General features: G+C 40.9%; 1 long non-coding RNA gene across 1 annotated transcript; it reads right to left on the reverse strand.

Moving 5' to 3' along the window:
- Positions 1-266: 266 nt before the first annotated feature.
- LOC117508716 lies at positions 267-498 on the reverse strand. Its single transcript, XR_004560173.1, has 2 exons — positions 414-498; positions 267-318 (listed from the first exon to the last, which is right to left on the reverse strand). It is a non-coding gene; the product is annotated as an uncharacterized LOC117508716 (long non-coding RNA).
- Between the last annotated feature and the right edge of the window lie 11,680 nt (positions 499-12,178).

Raw genomic sequence — 12,178 nt, forward strand, 5'->3', positions numbered from 1 at the left:
TCTGCTAAACCAAATTTATGGTACACTTGCTGACCTTCGTTTAGTTAACTGACGTACTGGACACTAAGTCAGTAACAGCCTTAAAGCTCTTGAGATGGACAAACACACTGATGCTGGGTTCACGCTGACGTCTAGCAGAGCAGGTAAAGCTGCTGAAGTCAACAGCAGTCACAGAACTTAGACATGATGAGTAATGATTACCTTGTGGATCTGCTTTTTTGAAGGCATTACCAGCATCTATGAGGTTTGTTGCTGCGTCATGTTTGCTTTGCATCTGCAGGTGAAGGTGAGCAGCTTTGGAAAAGGCGTTTCCTGCAGCTGAACAGAAGCCACAATTGGCATTACAAGGACATTAAACATTCAGCACATCACAAGGGTGATCAATAGACTTTTTAAATGGAATCTATTCTTACCACACCAGTTTTTTGCCATCTTGTACATGTTGGCAGCTCTTACATACATGTCACAGGCCTCTTCGATCCTGGAGGAACCGCTAATTAAAAACACACACACAAATTTAATTACTGTGAGCATATAAATAAAATAAACAAAGGGGACAAAACATTCACAATAACAATTATCCTCATCAGTTATATGAAATTATTATCAAGCAATTTTGAAATCCATTGCTCATGAATGTAACTTAAAACTACAAATTAACTGCTTACACACACTACCAGTCAAAGGTTTTGACACGCTTTCCACATTAATAATACATACACACACACATATATATATATATATATATATATATATATATATATACACACACATATACGAGGTCTGTTAGAAAAGTATCCGACCTTATTTTTTTTCAAAAACCATATGATTTGAATCACATGTGATTACATCAGACATGCCTGAACCCTCGTGGGCATGCAAGAGTTTTTTCACGCCTGTCGGTTACGTCATTCGCCTGTGGGCAGTCTTTCAGTGAGGAGTGGCCCACCCTCTTGTCGTTTTTTTTCATTGTTTAGGAATGGCTCAGAGACTGCTGCTTTGTTTGATCAAAATTTTTTCAAAAACTGTAAGGCACAACTGAGTGGACACCATTCGATAAATTCAGCTGGTTTTCGTTGAAAATTTTAACGGCTGATGAGAGATTTTGGCCTGGTAGTGTCGCTTTAAGGAAGGCCCACGGCGCCTGACGGCGATCTGCGCTCCGAGGCGGCGTCGTTTCGCTGTTTCAAGCTGAAAACTTCCACATTTCAGGCTCAGTTCACCCAGGTCATCGTCAAAGAACAGAGAAGTTTCAGAAGAGGTCGGCATGAGGAGTTTATGCGGACATTCCATTGTTAACGGACATTTTGTAATGAAAGAACGTGCGGGCAGATTCGCATGTCGGGCCGGACCCGACCGCGGGGGGTCACGACAGGAAAAACACCTCCATTGGAAACCTTAACGGACAAGTTGGAACATGCCCAGCTGTTAAACAATTTCAGATACTCACTTGTTGAAAGCCATCAAAAGCCGCCTGAATTTTACAAATGGTTTTCAACACGGAGTTTTTCCTGTCGTGGCGCAGACGGATTTGCGTCGTCATCACGGAACCGACTCGGCGAATTTGCCCGCACGTTCTTTCATTACAAAATCTCCTTTAACAGTGGAATGTCCGCATAAACTCCTCATGCCGACTTCTTCTGAAAGTTCTCTGTTCTCTGACGACGACCTGGGTGAACAGAGCCTTAAATTAGGATGTTTTCAGCTTGAAACAGCCAGACAGACGCAACCTCCGACCGCGCCGATCCCCTTTGTGAGCTGTCCTTAAAGCGAAAGAAACTCCACAATCTCTCATCAGCCGTTAAACTTTTCACTGAAAACCAGCAGAATTTCTCGAATAGTGTCCACTCGGATATCCCTCACAGGTCCTGAAAAAATTTTGATAAAGCAACGCGCGCCGTCTCCAGCAGCGTCTCAAAGGATTTCAGCCGAGAGGGCTGGACCAGTGCTCACTCAAAGCCTGACCACAGGCGAATGACGTCACCGACACGCGTGAAAAAACTCATGCATGCGCACGACGGTTCAAGCATGTCTGGTGTAATCGCATGTGATTCAAATCCATATAGTTTTTTTTTTTTTATAAAACTGTCGGTTTCTTTTCTAATAGACCTCATATATATATATATATATATATATATATATATATATATATATATATATATACACACACACACACACACACGTTCTCCACTCAGATTGCAATAGCCAATCACAGATGAGCCTTTCTGTCCATCATTTACCTGTATTTTGGCATGCTTGGTGCCAGAAAATTATGTTGGATCCAAAAAGGCTAGGACCAAAAGTTATATTGGATCGGTTCCCACTGACCAATAGCCGTAGAGATTACGGCCAACAGCTAGCCAATAAGAGCGTGGCATACGAAGGTCAGGAACTAGCTGACAGACGCTGGTTGAAAAAAAATGGCAACAAACATGTCAACAACCGCGGAAAATCGTCTGCCAGTGAGGTTTGCTGAGTTCACCAAAAAAAAAAAAATTGAACTTCAAGGATGCCAAAAACACTAAGAAGGTAGACAAGCACGCTGCTGACGTTTTAAAAGCATTCATCGCATCAGAATCAATCATATACTGTTCACAACAAAATAAATTGATCTAATTTACTTGACTCTTTGTTGTTTGCTTAATTTGGGAGAGAGTGAGAACATAATAATTGATGGATGGCAAGTCGTTATATTGGACGGCTATGCCTCGTTTCCAATATAACTTTTCTTCATCCAATATTTCTCTATGTTGGACTCCTTACCATCCATTATTTGTATAATGTATGTATATATATATCACACACTTAGAAATCATGGAGGGGTCTGAAATTTTCATCTTAGGTGCATGTCCACTGTGAGAGACAATATTAAAAAAAAAAAAAATCTGGAAATCACAATGTTGTTGTATGGCTCGGGGGCCTGGCTGCCTTTTTGTTTCTGTCTTTTGTTTTTCCTTCCAGGTGGCTTGCATTTGGGACTGAGTGGCTGTGTTGCTGAGTTTATCAGGACCTCACCCTGATCACCTGAGGCTGATCACCTGCAGCTCATCAGGACTCACAGCTGTGTTGCATCTGCATGGATTGGAACATGGTGGCATTTAAGACTGGAGTGCACAGTGTGTATTTGCCAGAGACTCGACCTTGTGACCAGACGGGTGAGATCGTCGTCTCGGGAGCCATCTCATCATCAGTGGATGCAGAGAACGTCCAGGTTTGATGCACGGTCTGTGAAAGAGGAGGGGGTGAGGTCTCACACTCGTCAGCACACTTCCTGAGGTACGTTAGATTTTGTGACTAACATTTATACAGTCAGTAAATGTGGTGTCCCTCACACCTTTTTATATTGAGCTGTATGTTAGTCATGTATCGGCTTCCACTGCAGTGGAGTTTTGTGAACTGGATGTTCCATGCCTGCAGGTTGGGAAGTTGATTAGTAATCAAGCCAGGAAGTGTTTGCTGTTTGTGTACACCTTTAAGTGTTCTCTCTGTGTGTAGAGTGTGGACTCACATAATGGTTCCTTCTTTCACAGACTCGGTTTGTTGCGGCCACCTGGGGGGTGTCGGCGGGGTCCTTGAGTCCGAACAGCTTCTGGCTCCGGACCGTTAGCGCTGCTGGGAGCGCACCACGCCAGACCGCACTTTGTTTTTTATGTATCACTGTTATGTATTAAATTCAGTTAGCCTTTGTACCGTGCTCTGCTTATTTCATACTGGGTCCTTCAAACGCTGGTCGGTTCTCCGAGCTGCGTCCGACACATAACAAATGTATGATTTTTTTTAATAATTTATTTGTATGTTACTGCTGCAAATATGTATTTGAACACCTACCAACCAGCAAGAATTCTGGCTCTCACAGACCTGTTAATTTTTCTTTAAGAAGCCCTCTTATTCTGCACTCTTTACCTGTATTAATTGCACCTGTTTGAACTTGTTACCTGTATAAAAGACACCTGTTCACACACTCAATCAATCACACTCCAACCTGTCCACCATAGCCAAGACCAGAGAGCTGTCTAAGGACACCAGGGACAAAACTGTAGACCTGCACAAGGCTGGGATGGACTACAGGACAACAGGCAAACAGCTTGGTAGAAGACAACAACTGTTATGATTATTTATTAGAAAGTGGAAGAAACACAAGATGACTGTCTGTCAGTCTCCCTCGGTCTGGGATTCCATGCAAGATCTCACTTTGTGGGGTTAGGATGATTCTGAGAAAGCTCAGAACTACACAGGATTTTCTGGACTTTTTTTTTTGTTGTTTGTTTTTTTAGATTCTGACTCTCACAGTTGAAGTGTACCTACAATAAAAATTACAGACCTCTCCATTCTTTGTAGGTGGGAAAACCTGCAAACTGACAGGGGGTCAAATACTTATTTTCCACACTGTAGGTTTAGAATTAAATTAAATGGACAAGACCAAGAAGATTATGGAAAAGAATGACCTGGGGTCAGTTACCTGAGTATGTTACAGATGATCCAGAATACCAAATACTGATCTGGTTGTTCATATGGTGACAAGTGTCAATACTTGGCATAAATAACACTAATCTGTTATATATATATATATATATATATATATATATATATATATATATATATATATATATATACACACATACTGATCTGTTTATGTGAACAGAAACCCAACACATTTAACACAGTAAAGATACAATTACGCCTTTGCCTTTATTACAATGGGATTAACGCAATTGGATTTTACAAATTGGGTTTCTTTGAAGTGAATCAGTGAACAGTGTTTATCGCACTTCAAAGAGGTGTGCTTGTTATAACTTATTAAGCTGTTTCCACTGAATACAAATTTGCAAAAGTTAAACATGATAATACTACACTCTGATCAGTCCAAATATTGAACTTTGAAGTAATTCAAAGACAACTCTTGAACACTTGCATTAACTGCCAAACAAGAAACCTATCAAAATTTCTTAACACTAATGCTAGATAATTCTAATGCATAATAATAATAATAAGTACACAAGTCACATATGAAATTTAACAACGTTTTGTCATTTATACAATTTTATTGGTATATTGTCTGATAGGTGGCAGGTTGGTGGAGCAGGTTTGTGTTGTACACTGCTGCCATCTATAGGCTGAATAGGTAAGCTTGTCAGCTGAAATCAGCTGGTTTGGTTTTGACTAACAGCCAGCTCAGCTGATGGCTCTCATTACCTGGAACGACCTGATATGAACCATTGTACATTTAACTGACTTTACTGTTGAGTCTGGCCCCTTTAAAAAGTAACCAAATTACATGCATTTCTATTGTGTTCAGTGATACTTTTCAAAGGCCAAAAACAGCCACCAGAGGGCACTCAGGTAAAGTCTGCAGCAACCCATAGTGGCTACATAACTTGATTATTTTAATGGTGAGACCTGATCATCTCATCAGTACTTGTTTTGGGTATAACAAACAAAAACGACACATTCCGCTGACTGTCATCCATCCATTATGAGCTGTTCCGGTGTCACTGACCAAACGGTTCCCCCCTAAAAATCGGTCCGCCCTGCCTTCACTGCGCATGCGTCATTTCTGTGCATCAGCCACAGTTCATCGATTATCACATCATTTCTGCTTAAAACTGCACTCCAGTCATCATCTATCTCAGCGACAGATATCTGAAGCTTTTGTACAACAATCATTTACACATAAATTCAGCATTATTTTATAATTAAAAAATGGATGAAGCGATCAGAGCACCACAGCCAGACGAGCTGCTGGTGCTGCTGCGTTCACTGCGCCCTAGGGATGGGTACAGATAACATTTTATCGATATCGATGCCCTTATCGATCCCCTTATCAATACCTCTTGTGAATTTTCTGTCTACTAAAAGTAGGCTTTATAGGTTTTCTATGTCAACAACATTTTATTGAATCTTAAAGTAAATAAATATGAAAGTGGTCACTGGATCCTTGATCTCTGGACATAAATAAAAATTAACAAAATCTGCAGTTTTTGTCAAAAGCATTTTCTTTTAGACATTTTGGCATGAAGATCACTCCACACCTCTGAGCTGAACTCAGCTGGCTGCTGCACATCAGCGCAGAACGTCTCATTTTGGGAAGAAAAAACGTTTGGATCGATTGCAGTTTATTGTTTGTATTACAACGTTTGGAAAGAGGTGTCATTTGATTTAAATGGCGATTCGCTTTGAAGTTATTAATCCCGACCGGACTGTGTCTCATCAGAGAGCGGCACAGCGTTTGGAGCGGTACAAACGGAACGGAAGACGAGTGTTGTTTCATTCTTGCAACAAGACAGGAGTCCCAGTTAGTGACTTTAATCCGCACAAAAGTGTCTAACGATTGTCATATTTTAATGGCTTTAAGAGGGGTTAAAAAGCGGAGCTGCTGCTTCGGAAAAGCATTGAAGCAAAGAACTAATGAAGCAACGGGGCGGAGCACTGTTTCATTGCTCCAAGCTTCAAAGCATTGCCATGCTGCAGAAACGGTTGATTACAGATCCGCTGCAGGGTCTATAATCAATGGAGAGAAATGATCATTTTCCCGACAAACACCCCCAAAAACAACGGCCACTCTGAAGGACTGATAAGGGAATCGTTAAGCAAAAAGGCTATCAATGTCAGTGTCTAATCATTTCTTAACGATACCCGAAAAGAACCGGTCCCGATACCCAACACTACTGCGCCCCCATCATTTTAAAGCATCAGTAGCGAATCAATTATTGCCTCATTTTCTGCTTAAAATGGCCTTGTTTCTGCTTAAAACTGATTTTAGAATGATTTAAGAGGTTTTACCTTTGATGGTTAATAATCACATTATTCCCTTTGAAGGCTTTGGGTGTAGAGACTCAGTCTCAGGCGAGCTGCTGTGGTCCTAAATGACGCATGTGCAGTGAAGGCAGGGTGGACCAGTTTTTTATGGGGGTACCGTTCGGTCTACGACACCAGATCCATTCCGCCTATAGTTCCTGCAATTAGTTGTTTCCTGTATCTACCCCCTAACTTGCCTCAAGTAAATTGGTGATTTGTATTTAAAACTCATATTTAGTTTGCCCTTTTACTTATGACCTCTATAAAATGGTTGCAATTACCAACTGGTAAGTGTGATGTTAACCAAAAGTCTACACTTTAAGCACATCTAGATTGCATTATTTCAACTCCATTGTCGTGGTATAAAGATGTAGACTTTTTTTACGCCACTGTCCAAATACGTATGGATCTGACTGTATCTTATACGTTACATAAAATACATCAAGACTGATTCTACACAATTTTATACTGGGAGCTGAGCAACAAAATGCCACTTGATTTTTTTTCAACCTCTGTAATGTCCTTAGTGGAAACTTGAGTGGTAACAGGAAAATAACTCATTCCCGATAAAGGTTATTCACCTAAAGGTTAAAACCTACTTGTCAGTGCTGTACATGGGCCGAATTTTAGTACTTTTTCCCTTCTTTGAATACCTATACATATAATATCAACCATATCCATCTATATATTTCTGAAAGGCCCATTTTCTCTACTTTAATATGATACCCATCTCATTTCTGTAAGATAAAATGACACTTCTCTATATGGATTACAGTACAACCATATACACAACCCTTACCTGGACCAAAAAAATGTATGAATACTTTTTTGTAATAAAAACTATCAGGGCCTAGATTAAGCACTAATATTACAACTACAAATCATTAGCTTTAATTTGAGACCAAAACTATGGTGAAAGGGGAAGTACTGACTGAATGACAAACTACTGACTTGGATGCTATTTGATTTGTGTTGAACACGTTCATGGCACATATCATATACAGTGAAATTTACTAAGAAAAATGCATTTACCTTCTCTGTGATATGTCCAAAACTATAAGGTTTTGCAATGTTTTACTCAGACAATTCTAGCTCGGCACAGCATGTCCACACTAAAACCTTAAAAATTAGCACATTACTTTAAAACAAACATATCTGTTATTTTCACTTTATAAAACTTCAGACATGACAGTAATTTTAAATAACTTGTCCAAAATTAGTTTGGTTAAAATTTGAACCATAAGTTAAAAATGTATGCCTATGGATGATTTGGGTGATATTGCCAGCGTATCAGTATGGTGTTAAAGGAAATGATTTTTTTTTTCCTTAAAAAACAATTTTTCTTTTGCCTGCAGAGGATAGTGTAGTTATCCATAGAAGCAGCTGTCTTCTGTTTGCAGAGGGTGGAACCATACATCTGTTAGGAAACTTATCAGGTAGGTGCTCAACTGATTTTTAGTTTTAGAAATGTTTGCTGCTGTTCAGCTTTGTTTACTACATTATCGGTCTAAAAGTTATCGGACAAAAATTCATCAGAAGATAATGGTTTTTAAAGGTATCTAAAAAGATAATCCGATAATGAAAACATTATCTTCGATAATTATCTGTTATCGGATTATCGGAGCTGTTCCCACCACTGGATATATGTTGCAATTATTTCATTTACTGATTATTTTTGGCCATTTGTTTGCCACAAATTATTCCAAGCTTTAAATTTTGGCAAATAAATGAAATGGCTGCTGATGTATTTGTTGTCAAGTTGTTCAGAATCTGCTTAATTAAAAAAACAAAACAAAAGGGTTGATTCCTGGCTGGCTGCTCTATTTTTACTGTCCTAAATGTGCCCACAGTGTTCACAATCAATGCTGCAATTGAGCCCCCAGTGTTCAATTACCAACCTAAATGTGCCCCTAGTGTTGAATTACATCAGAAAATGTGAGGAAGACCTCTTTGACCAGAACGGGACCGACCTTATTACTGTGCAGGTGTCATGGTTAGCCTTTGACCTGCCTCTCTCTCCTTCCCTTTTTTACCCTGTATGTAGTTCTGAGTGTTTTCCCCCAGATGGCGCACACAGAGCCGAGTCTCACCTGCTGTGCATGAGCCTCTGATGAGGAGTGGGCTATATAATCCCAGGCTGGTAGTTCATTGTGGCGGAATCCTTGGTTGGTTTTCCTGCCCTGAGGCCAGAGTCTACACTGGCGATCCATGAGCCTTTCCAGATGCTTCCATGATCGAAGACCCATGATCCACAGATTGATGATGTGAGGACCGAGCCTGATTCTTCTCTGTGACCTTGACCCCGTGTTCCTGCAGCTTCCAAGTGCCTAAAATGTCGTAGCTTCCCGATGATAAACTCAAGCTCCCGGTTTTGGCTCTTTGCGTCCCCGCCTGGTCCTGGTCCCAGATTCCAAGTTTTCACTTCTCCAAGACTGGCACGGAAACCTGCAGCACCCTGATTTCCACGGCTACGAGCGGGATGACTCTCCACTCAGCAGGCCACCAGTGGCCCCAGTGTTCACAATCACAGCCTTAAATTTGCCGCCAATATTCACAATCAACTGTCCTAAATTTGCCGCCAATATTCACAATCACTGCCATAAATGTGTCCCCAGTGTTCACAATCACTGCCATAAATGTGTCCCCAGTGTTCAATTACATCACTAAATGTGTCCCCAGTGTTCACTTACATCACTAAATGTGTCCCCAGTGTTCACAATCACTGCTGTAATTGAGGCCCCAGTGTTCAATTACCAGCCTAAATGTGCCCGTAGTGTTGAATTACATCACAAAATGTTGTCCCAGTGACCACATTCACTGCCCTAAATGTGCCATCAGGGTTCAATTACCACACAAGGTGAGCTGTCAGTGCTCACAATCACAGCCTTAAATTTGCCGCCAATATTCACAATCGACTGTCCTAAATGTGCCCCCAGTGTTCAAATGCCACACTAAATGTGCCCCAGTGTTCACAATCACTGCGGTAAGTGAGTCCCCAGTGTTCAATTACCAACCTAAATGTGCCCGTAGTGTTGAATTACATTACAAAATGTGGTCCCAGTGACCACAATCACTGCCCTAAATGTGCCCTCAGGGTTCAGTTACCACACAAAGTGAGCTGTCAGTGTTTACAATCACTGCCCTAAATGTGACCCAAATGTTCAATTACCTCACTAAATGTGCCGCCAGTGTTCACATTCACTGCCGTAATTGAGCCCCCAGTGTTCAATTACCAACCTAAATGTGCCGCCAGTGTTCACAATCACAGAACAGGACCGACATTACTGTGAAGGTGTCATGGTTAGCCTTTGCCCTGCCTCTCGCTCCTTCCCTTTTTTACCCTTTATGTACAAGGTCCAGGGTCGGACTGGGAACAAATTTCAACCCTGGCATTTTTCCTCTGGACCAGCCCACTATTGGCCCGACGAATCCACCCCCAAACACGCACACCCACCCGTCCATACCGAACCCCCAATGAACAAATACTATACACCTAAACACATGAACACACCTAAACACACACTTTCACTGTCATTCACCTTGATCATAGTACAAAAACACAGACCAGGCGCCACTGAGGGGGCGTCCTGATAACATTAAAGGCAATTACATATTTTGACGAAATTACAAGTTTAAATGAATATATATTATATACGAGGTCTGTCCGTAAAGTATAGGTCCTTTTTATTTTTTTCAAAAACTATATGGATTTCATTCATATGTTTTTACGTCAGACATGCTTGAACCCTCGTGCGCATGCGTGAGTTTTTCCACGCCTGTCGGTGACGTCATTCGCCTGTGAGCACTCTTTGTGGGAGGAGTCGTCCAGCCCCTCATTGGAATTCCTTTGTCTGAGAAGTTGCTGAGAGACTGGCACTTTGTTTGATCAAAATTTTTCTAAACCTGTGAGACACATCGAAGGTGGACACGGTTCGAAAAATTAAACTGGTTTTCAGTGAAATTTTAACAGCTGATGAGAGATTTTGAGGTGATTCTGTCGCTTTAAGGACTTTTCACGGTGCGAGACGTCGTGCAGCGCTCTCAGGCGGCTCATCAGCCTGTTTCAAGCTTAAAACCTCCACATTTCAGGCTCTATTGATCCAGGACGTCGTGAGAGAACAGAGAAGTTTCAGAAGAAGTGGGTTTCAGCATTTATATCCGGATATTCCACTGTTAAAGGAGATTTTTTTTAATGAAAGACGTGCAGACGGGTCTGCGCGTCGGACGCAGCCGATGCGGCGCGGCAGCACAGGAAAAACACCTCCGTGTTGATAACCATTTGTTAAAATCCAGGCGGCTTTTGATGGCTTTCAGTGGAGTGAGTATATGAGAAATTGTTTATCAGCTGGAGATGTTCCAACTTGTCCTTAAGGCTTCCAGCAGAGGTGTTTTTCCTGTGACGGAGCGTCGCGGCGGCTGCGAGCCGACGCTGCAATCCGCCCGCACGTCTTTCATTAAAAAAATCTCCTTTAACAGTGGAATATCCGGATAAAATGCTGAAACCGACTTCTTCTGAAACTTCTCTGTTCTCTCACGACGTCCTGGATCAACAGAGCCTGAAATGTGGAGGTTTTAAGCTTGAAACAGGCTGATGACGCTGCCTGAGAGCGCTGCGCGACGTCTCGCACCGTGAAAAGTCCTTAAAGCGACAGAATCACCTCAAAATCTCTCATCAGCTGTTAAAATTTTCACTGAAAACCGCTTAATTTTTTTCGAACCGTGTCCACTTCGATGTGTCTCACAGGTTTAGAAAAAATTGTGATCAAACAAAGCGCCAGTCTCTCAGCAACTTCTCAGACAAAGGAATTCCGACGAGGGGCTGGACGACTCCTCCCACAAGGAGTGCTCACAGGCGAATGACGTCACCGACAGGCGTGGAAAAAACTCACGCATGCGCACGAGGGTTCAAGCATGTCTGACGTAAAAACATATGAATGAAATCCATATAGTTTTTGGAAAAAATAAAAAGGACCTATACTTTACGGACAGCCCTCATATATATATATATATATATATATATATATATATATATATATATATATATATATCATGAGGTTTATGTCACAGAAATCCTACTTTACAATCACACTGCAGTCATTGTTAAATTATTTCCTTTTGCATTTATAATAAACACTTGTATTTATTTAGTGTTTGTTTTTCTGGTTGAAATAAGATATAATCTACCAGACTTCAAAAAATATACCAATTTCCATGTTATTTTATTTGTCTAAAATAAATGTCTGAGGTTCCTTATGTTAAACAAGAAATTATCTAATCTGAAATAACAGGTGGTTTTAATACAGATGAAAGGTTTCTAAAGAACCATTTATTGATTTATTTACCTATTTTAATTACAAGTGTTCTAAACTTTTTAACAGTAATC

Source organism: Thalassophryne amazonica, chromosome 4 (assembly GCF_902500255.1).
Source record: "Thalassophryne amazonica chromosome 4, fThaAma1.1, whole genome shotgun sequence".
Lineage (NCBI taxonomy): Eukaryota > Metazoa > Chordata > Actinopteri > Batrachoidiformes > Batrachoididae > Thalassophryne > Thalassophryne amazonica.